This window comes from Cavia porcellus, unplaced genomic scaffold (assembly GCF_034190915.1).
Source record: "Cavia porcellus strain 051 isolate PalLab524CR breed Dunkin Hartley unplaced genomic scaffold, mCavPor4.1 scaffold_35, whole genome shotgun sequence".
NCBI classification, from domain to species: Eukaryota; Metazoa; Chordata; class Mammalia; order Rodentia; family Caviidae; genus Cavia; species Cavia porcellus.
In genome coordinates this window covers 1,398,949-1,407,884 of record NW_026947518.1, presented here as the reverse complement: position 1 = coordinate 1,407,884, position 8,936 = coordinate 1,398,949, and positions in this window count along the sequence as shown.

Below are 8,936 nucleotides of genomic sequence, written 5' to 3'. Positions count from 1 at the left end.
TGGCTTAAGAACGTTCTTGTGCTGAGGACATGCAAGCTATAAATAATATTGTTTGCTATATTCCTATAGGAGCTGCTGAATTATGAGGGGCAAGAGATTTTTCAGATATTTGTCAACATGTTCATTGCCACCCTCAGGCTATTATCCTCAAATTGCTTTAAAAGCTTGAATAAGAATCCCTGAATCAGTGGGCACACAAGGTTTTTTAGTACTATTAAACAGGAGAACACTGAACCTTGCCTTGCCTTTATAGAAGATTAAATAAAGCTATTGAATGCCAGGTGGACAACAAGGCAGTAGCCTCTATCTTGTTAAAGCAATTAACACACAAAAATGCAAACCAACGCTACAAAAATGCATTGAAAGATGTTTCTATGAAACCTGACACTAGCTTGGAATTCCCTGCTATGTTTAAGAAGGTTCCTACTACTTTTCATGATCCTTTACCTCCTGGGACAGTTGGCCAGTTCTTTCCTGTTCACCTGCATCAAAAAAGAGGCACTTTTGTTATCCTTGACATTATTGATGCAGGTTATATGGGCATATTGTTGCTTCAACTGTGATCTCTTTTACCCATTCAATTAATTTTTTGAATCTGTAGCCCAGCTAATTGTCTTGCCTTGTCTCCTCTAAAACTTGTGATGTTACTCATGGAAATCAAGCATTTGACTCTACTGTGGTGGCTACTGCTATTCCCCTGGGAGATGAATGCTGAAGCCTCTCTGTAGGTATTGACAAGCTTTCCTTTTCAGGTTTGCTGCACACTGGAGATGATGGTTTTGTTTTACTCCACTCGCCTGGAAATACTTTATTTCCCATTGTCAGTGCTATTCCCTCTCTTCACTTGAGGATGTACTGGAACATCTATAGTCCTTGGAATTGATTTAATCAATACTGTCTTACCACTTACCAAGGCTGACTTTTCCTTTTTGCTGTCCCCTGCTGTTCCCTCTGCAAGACTCAGGTCTGGAAATTTAGCTCAGTGGTATGAGCGCCTGACTTACAATTGCACAGTTATGAGTTTGATCCCTGGGACCAAAAAAAAAAAAATCAAGGCCTCTGTAAGTAGCTTTTGCTGTCTATGTTGGTTCCATTTCTTTTGATATGCTCCATGATCATTATTTGTCACTATTTACCCTACTTCCCTTTTCTCTTCAAACTTATTTGGTTAGCACCCCTTTAAATAGTATCCTCATTGTCTTCACTGATGGAACCTCCCTTCATGAAGCTGTAACATATGTTTTTATAATACTTGGAAACACCTGTATTCACCACCACAAAACTCTTGTCAATGCAGTGAGCTCTCTGTGTTATCCTTGCTTTGCAAATTTTTTCATCCCATGTCCTTAGCTTAGTTACTGCCTCTTTATCTGTACATAATGCTATCCCACACTTATCTTCTCTTGTTATCTCTCCTTTAGCAATAGGCTCACAGTTAATGTCCTGTTTTTGCATCTACAGGCTCCTCTTTGACTTCATCATGGCCCTCTTTTTCTTTTACATACAGGTAGTCATTAAGCCCTACCTGTTGTTTGATATGATAATTACTGATCAAGCACTGAATATTCTGTTCCCTCTTTTTTTGGGCAGGGTCTTTTCATAACATTGTTTCTATATGCAGTTCAGGCTGCTGTTGAGATTAATTGTAGTCTACCCTCATTTGATAACACTAAAGAAAGCCCCACCTTCTTTCAAAAATCAGCGTGTTCCTTGCACAAATTGTTTCATATTCCAACTTCTGCAGCTAGAGCTTTCACTTACACTGATTTCCATTGCACTGCCATGCCTCACCCTTTTCCCTGTGATGCTGCCAACTCTCATGGCCTCTGTTCCAATGAACCTTGGTAAACATGCCACACACTGTTCCTTGATTTCTTTTTCATTTCTTCATGTTTCTGTTGATACATTTTCTAGTTTTATTTGTGCTTCACCACTGCATGCTGTATCTGCCCGACATGTAATGCAACATCTCTTGGCTGCATTTGCACTCATGGGTGTATCTTCCTTCCTTAAAACTCACAATGGTCCAGCCTATACCTCACAGGCTTTTGCTTTCTTTTGTTCCACATGGAACATTTCTCATGTAACTTGTATCCCCTATAATGACACTGACCAAGCAATCATTGAACAAGCTCATCATACCCTCAAATCTCTTCTCTTGAAACAATTAAAGAAGAATAATGCACTTCCTGCTCAGGTTCTTACTATTCTGTCGATGGTGCTATTTACTTTAAGTCACTTCTCTTTCCCAACAAAGCGTTCATCTTCCCTAGTTCAAATATGTTTTTACCAGAATATACCTCTGACAAAGCCTTTTGTATTATACAAAACACACCCAGACCCTGGTGGGCAGAGGCTCCTTGCCCCTGCTGATCTGGGGAAGAGGGATGTTTCTGTGTTATTGCCAAGGTGTTGTGTGGATTTCTGCTTATTGTGTTTGCCCTGCATGAATGCATTGGCACCACAGGCTCCACATCATAATTCCACCATTTCAGCGCTCCCTGATTCAAGCCTCAATTACTTTTATACAGGATCTCAACTAGTTGGACTATAAAAAATTCAACTGACTGGTCAAGAAATTGTTCAAGAAAGTGGTCATTAATACATCAGTCAGTTGAATTCAAGTTGTAGACTCTAACTTTGTAAAAAGGTATTGTAATTTGGCTTCAGGATAAGCTCAAGTTCACTTGATATTATAAGATGTTTGTCAGTCTATCCATATATCAGTTGTCTGTTTGTTCAGTTAGTTTGTAAGCAGGTTCTGGGAGTTGCTGAGCTAGTGATTGTTCAAACCTGTAAAGCAGAAATCAATTATGCCCATACAGGAGTGCTCAAGTGTCCCAGAACATCTCGGAACAACCTGAGTGCTGGAAGTGTACAGATTTTCCAGCACAGGGGGCATGGGGTGTAAGAGATGAGCTAGTTTAACAAAGGGGTATGGTACAAGTACACAAATGGCCTCTGAGGAACTTAAAGGGTTCTCACGGACCCCCACAAGTTCTGTGCTTATTTCTGTGTTTGTTTGAATCCACACAGATTGTCTGTCTATGTTTATCCACTTGAACACTGTGTGAACAGTTGTTCCTTTCATTTTGAGCTCAGGAATCTTTCTCTTTTTCCATATCTGGATCACATAATCAAAGATTACTTTTGGCAGTGAATTTATAAAGTATGCTTTTATCTTGGTTGCCAGGTGTTCCGAATGTCACAGAGACAGGGTATATGAATGAAATGTGTTGTTATTTATCATTGGCTTGATAGTCTCATTATTTAGAAATGATATTATTAGGATGAATAAACAAAGTCCCTTAGGACTGAGATTGCTGGACAAGGCTCTGATTGATAAATCATAAACTAACTGCTGGGTAACATTTTTAACCAGTGCTTGTTTATTGATCAAAGACATCAATGATCTCCATAGTCTTATAGGAGACACCTTAACTAAAGTTATGAAATGTACTCCAAAATGTTCACATTGGTCACTATCAAAAGAATTAATACATTTTTTTTGCATTGAAGATGTCTATGTAAAGGTTTCACATGGTTATGACAGTTTATTGTTGTCAAATTGATGATGTATTTGATATATTCATATTTCTGGAGGCATAGGCCTCCAAGATTGTAAAATGGGGATTGCTTATGGTAGCAGACTTTTTCCATGTTCATACCTCTCCTAATACCAAAGACTTGTGAGATTCACATTCCACTAAAGGTCAATAAATTGGTCAATGATACATAAGAGACTTCTTGGGTATTTGATAAGGGTGCTTGACTAAAATGGATATTTTATGTCAAAAGAGAAATTCAGATTATTGCAAGGATGTCATAATACAATAATATGTACGGTTCTGATTTCTGATTTACTATGTAAAATATGTCACTGTTAACACTGCAGGTATTCAAATGTTAAAAAATATCCATGGATAGTAGAAAATACATTTCACTTAATGTTCTAAGGTGTTTCATGTTTAGATAAAATAGTAATGTTAACCTTACTGCCTCTAATGTATTGTATTGTGATCAATCTTTTCTTCTGGATGTCCAACAGCTAAGGTTTAGGACCAAAAATGAGAGACACAGATGGGCTAAATGGATAGCCAATATTTTGTCCACAGCATTTAAAGCTTGGAGGAGACTCAGGATTTAACAGAAATCCTGCTTTCATCATCAGAAGATAACCAGTGAGTACCTAGTATTCTGATCAGGAAGATGATGAGACCACAGAGGAAAGTGACCTTTGATGCAATGTATGCCTAAGGAGAGTCACGAGTCACCAGAAAAATCTCCCAAGGTTTCACAGAAATCAACATGGTCAAGCAATGGCCATGACTCTTCCAGGTGGCAGACACTGACAGAAGAGATATGAGGAGCTATGCATGGTTATAAGAACTGGCCTTGATAGGAAGTAAAGAACCAATTGTCTTTAGTGTATTCCTCATGATAGCTTGATCTTGAACCTTCTACATAAAAGTCTGGACTTGGGAGGTACTGTGCAATTTTAAAATACTGTCTGTGGGTGAATCTCCTATCACCAACATCATTTGACAATTGCTATCTATGCTGATAGCTGACTACCATTATGGATGGATGGATTGTGCAGTGGTGGGAGCTCTAACACACCTTCTACATCTTCACCTGGTCACCCATCTGTGTATCAACCAAACAAAATGGAGGAATATCTTGAAGTCATTGAAGCTGAATACTCATGCAGGGCTGTGATGCGGCACAGGCATGATTGAACTGAGAATCAAGAGATGCCTCAAGTGGCAATGTAGGCCACAGCTGAGGCCACCTACACACTTTCTGTGGGAGAGTTCTCTGCAGTTACCATCATCTGTTGCTTGGAGTGGGTCTTGAACCTCTCCCAAGATCCTGTTCAGGTTTCCTCCATTGTCCACTCAACTCCTGCCTGCATCAGGTTGGCCAACTGGCTAGCAGAGTGATGAGCTCTGCCTAGGATCTCTCTCCTCCTACAGTCCTGAAGACCATGCTGTTTTTCTCATTTCTTAGAGCCTTTTTGGTACACCTATTTGGCATCTTGGTTTCTAGGAAAAGACCCCAACATGAAACATAAAATGTATCTGTTTTAAAGACTCAGCACTGAAATCTGGTATTGTTGGATGATGACAGGAACAAGTATCAAACCTGTTTAAGACAATTCACATATACCAAAGCTGTTATATTCCACTGTACTGTTTTGGTTCACCAATGCCAAATCCTCTTACATGACACAACTTTCCTCAAGACAATTATTTCCACTCCAATCAAAGACCTACATATGAATTATTTTCTGTAGGACATACACACAGATATGCAGGTTTAATATGTTTCCACTAAGTCATCCTGAAGAAAAAATTAACAATCCAGAGCCATCCCAGGCCTGAGAGGAGAAATAGAAAGCTAATATGCCCTTGCTGTGAGCTGGTGGATGTCATATGGGGAATGGTAGGGGAAACTAACCAATGTGCCCATGTTGTGATTCTGTGGAAGCTATTCTGGTTCTCTGAAGAAAAACAAGAAAGTAACTTACACTTCCTGGGAGCTAGCCATTGCATTGGCTGGGAGATGAGCACCACAGTCACCTCCTCCCACCACCAACAGTCTGACTGGTTTAGAGCACATGCTGAGTTGATAGCAATGGAGGTATAAAAAACTTAATCATTTTATTACTTTATTGGCTTTGCAGCCTAAGGCTAGTATTCTTAAGCATGTATTTAAATTGGGAAATAATGGTAAAAGAAGTTGCAAAAACTGCATATCTATATGGAAATTAAATAACACTCATCTAGACAACCAATGGGTGACAGATTAAATAAAGGAAGAAACTTAAAAATACCTACAACCTAACAAGAACATAGACCCAAAATCCTGTATCTTATGGGATTCAATGAAATAAATCCAAATAGGGAAATTTATAGTAGTCAAATCTCACATCAGGGAATAGAAAGAACACAAACAAATAATGTAATGTTGCATCTCATTCTTCCAGAAGAAGAATGGCAAGACAAACACAAATCCCATACAAGGGAGGAAATTATGAGACCAGGCAAGAAATTCATGCAATGCAGAACAAGAAAACAATACAAATAGTTAATCAAAGAGGTGGTTCACTGAAAGAATAATCAAAATTGATAAACCCTTGGACAACCATATCATAAAAGAAAAAAATAAAGACTGAAAACCATGCACTGAGGAATCAGAAGAATAAAATAATTACAGATCCTGTGAAAATTCAGAAGATCATCAATATCTACTTGAAAAGCTTATACTTTCATAGGTTAGAAAATATAGAAATGCACTGATTCCTAGAAACATATGAAATGCCAAATCTGATCCAAGAAGATATAAAAATTCTAGAAAATACAGTATCAGTAAATGAGAATGAAGATCTAATTAAAATTGTGTCAGCTGCTGGGCATGGTGGTGCATTCCTATAATCCCAGAACTTGGGAGGCTGAGGTACAAGGATTGTTGTGAGTTCGAGAATAACAGCTCTACAAAGTAAGCTCAAGGCCAACCTGAACTAAATAATGAGAGCCTATCTCATGAGCACATTAAAAAAAAGAAAAACAATGACAACAGAAAAGCAAATGGCCAACATGTAAAAGTCTAGGTCCTGATGGAGTTACTGCTGAATTCCACAATAAATGTAGAAAAAAACTTAAGGCCACTGCTGTTTAATGACATTGAAAGAGAAGCTGTTCTCCCTAACTCATTCCTGGAGGCAAGTATTACCCTGACACTAACACCAGAGAAAGACACAACCAGAAAAAGTAAACTATAGGACAGTTTTCCTAATGAACAAGATGCAAAAATCCTTAGCAATATATTAGCAAATTGAATGTAGCAAATCATCAAGAAGATTTTAAAATCTGATCAACTTGCATTAATCCTAGGAAGTCAGAGATGTTTCAGTACATGCAAATCAACAAATTTAAATGTCATATTAACACAGTCAAAAACAAAAGTCACATGGTAATCATCTCAATAAATGCACAATAAGCTTTTTATAAAATCAAGCACTGATTTGTGATAAAAACCCTACAGTATGATACTAAACCAGTATTACCTATTAAGATGTCATTTTATCTAAAATAGTTGTTCCTATCATCCAATCTTCTCTGTCTCATTTCTGTTGAGCGCTTTTTCTGTCAGTAGCTGTCAGTTTGTCTTCTTTGTTTTGTTCTCTGCTCCATTCGTTGTGGCCTCCCCGCCACCATTTCTGGGTTCTTTGTATTTTTCTTTTTTTTAGAATATCCTGCAATACTTTCTGTAGGGTTGAATTGGTGGTTGCAAATTCCCCCAGTTCCTCTTTATCCTGAAAGTACCTAGTTTTTCCATCAATTTCCAGGGACAGTTGTGCAGGATATCTCAATCTTGGCTGGAGATTATTAGTATCATCTTGTTTTGAAGTCTCATCTAGCTTTTGTTCTTCTGTCTCCAATGGTCTAAACCGGTTTTATCTTATTGGATTTTATTATATATGATAGTATAAGCAAAAACCTTTTAAAGACAAGGAGATTATACAGAAACCATTGTTCATTTTCTGTTAGTCGATTCTAAATACTCTGTAATGCTGTCATTCTCTTAAATGGTTTTACATTGTTTTGATATACTTAATGCTACAGTATATGAAGTTATACTCAAGGACGTCAAGGAAAGAGTCAATATGGTAACTACTTTTAGGTCAGAATTGTCTGGTGGTAAAACACTATTCTGCTTAAATGGTTATGTTTTGATCTGCGCTGTTTTGCTGTCATGCCCTCTTTTTTCTCAATCTCCACTCCATTATTTACTTTTTTATTTTTATCCATTTAATTAAAGGGAAAAAATAGCAGGATATAATATAGTAACCCACTTTGACTTTCTATTATCTCGATTTGAAGCCCTGTATTACTCTCACCATCTTGTTTTTGACTGATGTTCCCCTATTCTGTTTTGATGGATAGTATCAGGTTCCAAAGTTTAGGCATCAGCTGAGAAGATAATGAGATTCATTATAACGCCCATTCTCATTGACTTTTATCTACCTTTGAAGACCTACAATGTCTCCAATGTTTTGGTTTTGTCGGTTTTGTTCTTTACTATTTTGAATTCTATAAGAGATAGCGGGAGGCATTATGGTCACCATTGATGATCACCTTGTATTATGTTTTTATATTATCTATTATGTCCACCCTTTTGACTTGACCGATTCTGTCCCATTATGTCTCATTTGGTTTTACTCTCTTCCAAAAAAGCAAACAAGAACCATGGGAGCAATGAAACCCAAAATGTGTAATAGTCATTGTACAAAAGAGAGGAAAAGAAAGTGCTCTAAATTATATAACTGCATGTATATTTAAGTGTATAAGATAGAAAATGATATCACAGAGTTTTATTGGATCATTGAACAGAACTGTTTGCAGTATCATTGTTGGAATGTCCACTCTACAAGCTTTAATTTTGGGACTTGAACAATTATTTTTAAGATGGCAATATGTAATCCATTAACTAGTGATTTCCTACTGTTCATTTTTTTCTTCTGTAAATCTGTATAACTTGTACCCTTTCACATTTTTTTTCTTTTCTCCTTAAATAAAAAAAAACCCTACAGTAAATAACAACAGATGACCTTTACCTCAAGCTGATAAAATCAAACAATGACACAACTGGGGATTTAGCTCAGTGGCATAACCACCTGCCTTGCAATTGTGTGGTTGTGAGTTCGATCACCAGCACTGATAAAAAAGAAAAAGACAAAAAGAATCAGACAATGACAAAGAAAATTCCAGCATCATACTAAATAGAGAATAACAGAAAACTTTCATTTTACAGTTATCAAAAGGACATGGATCACTATTATGACTATTCCCATTCAATATCGCTCTGGAAACATTAGGCAGACCAGTTAGACAAAAGAGAGAAATAAGAATAAATATATAATAGAATGTAAT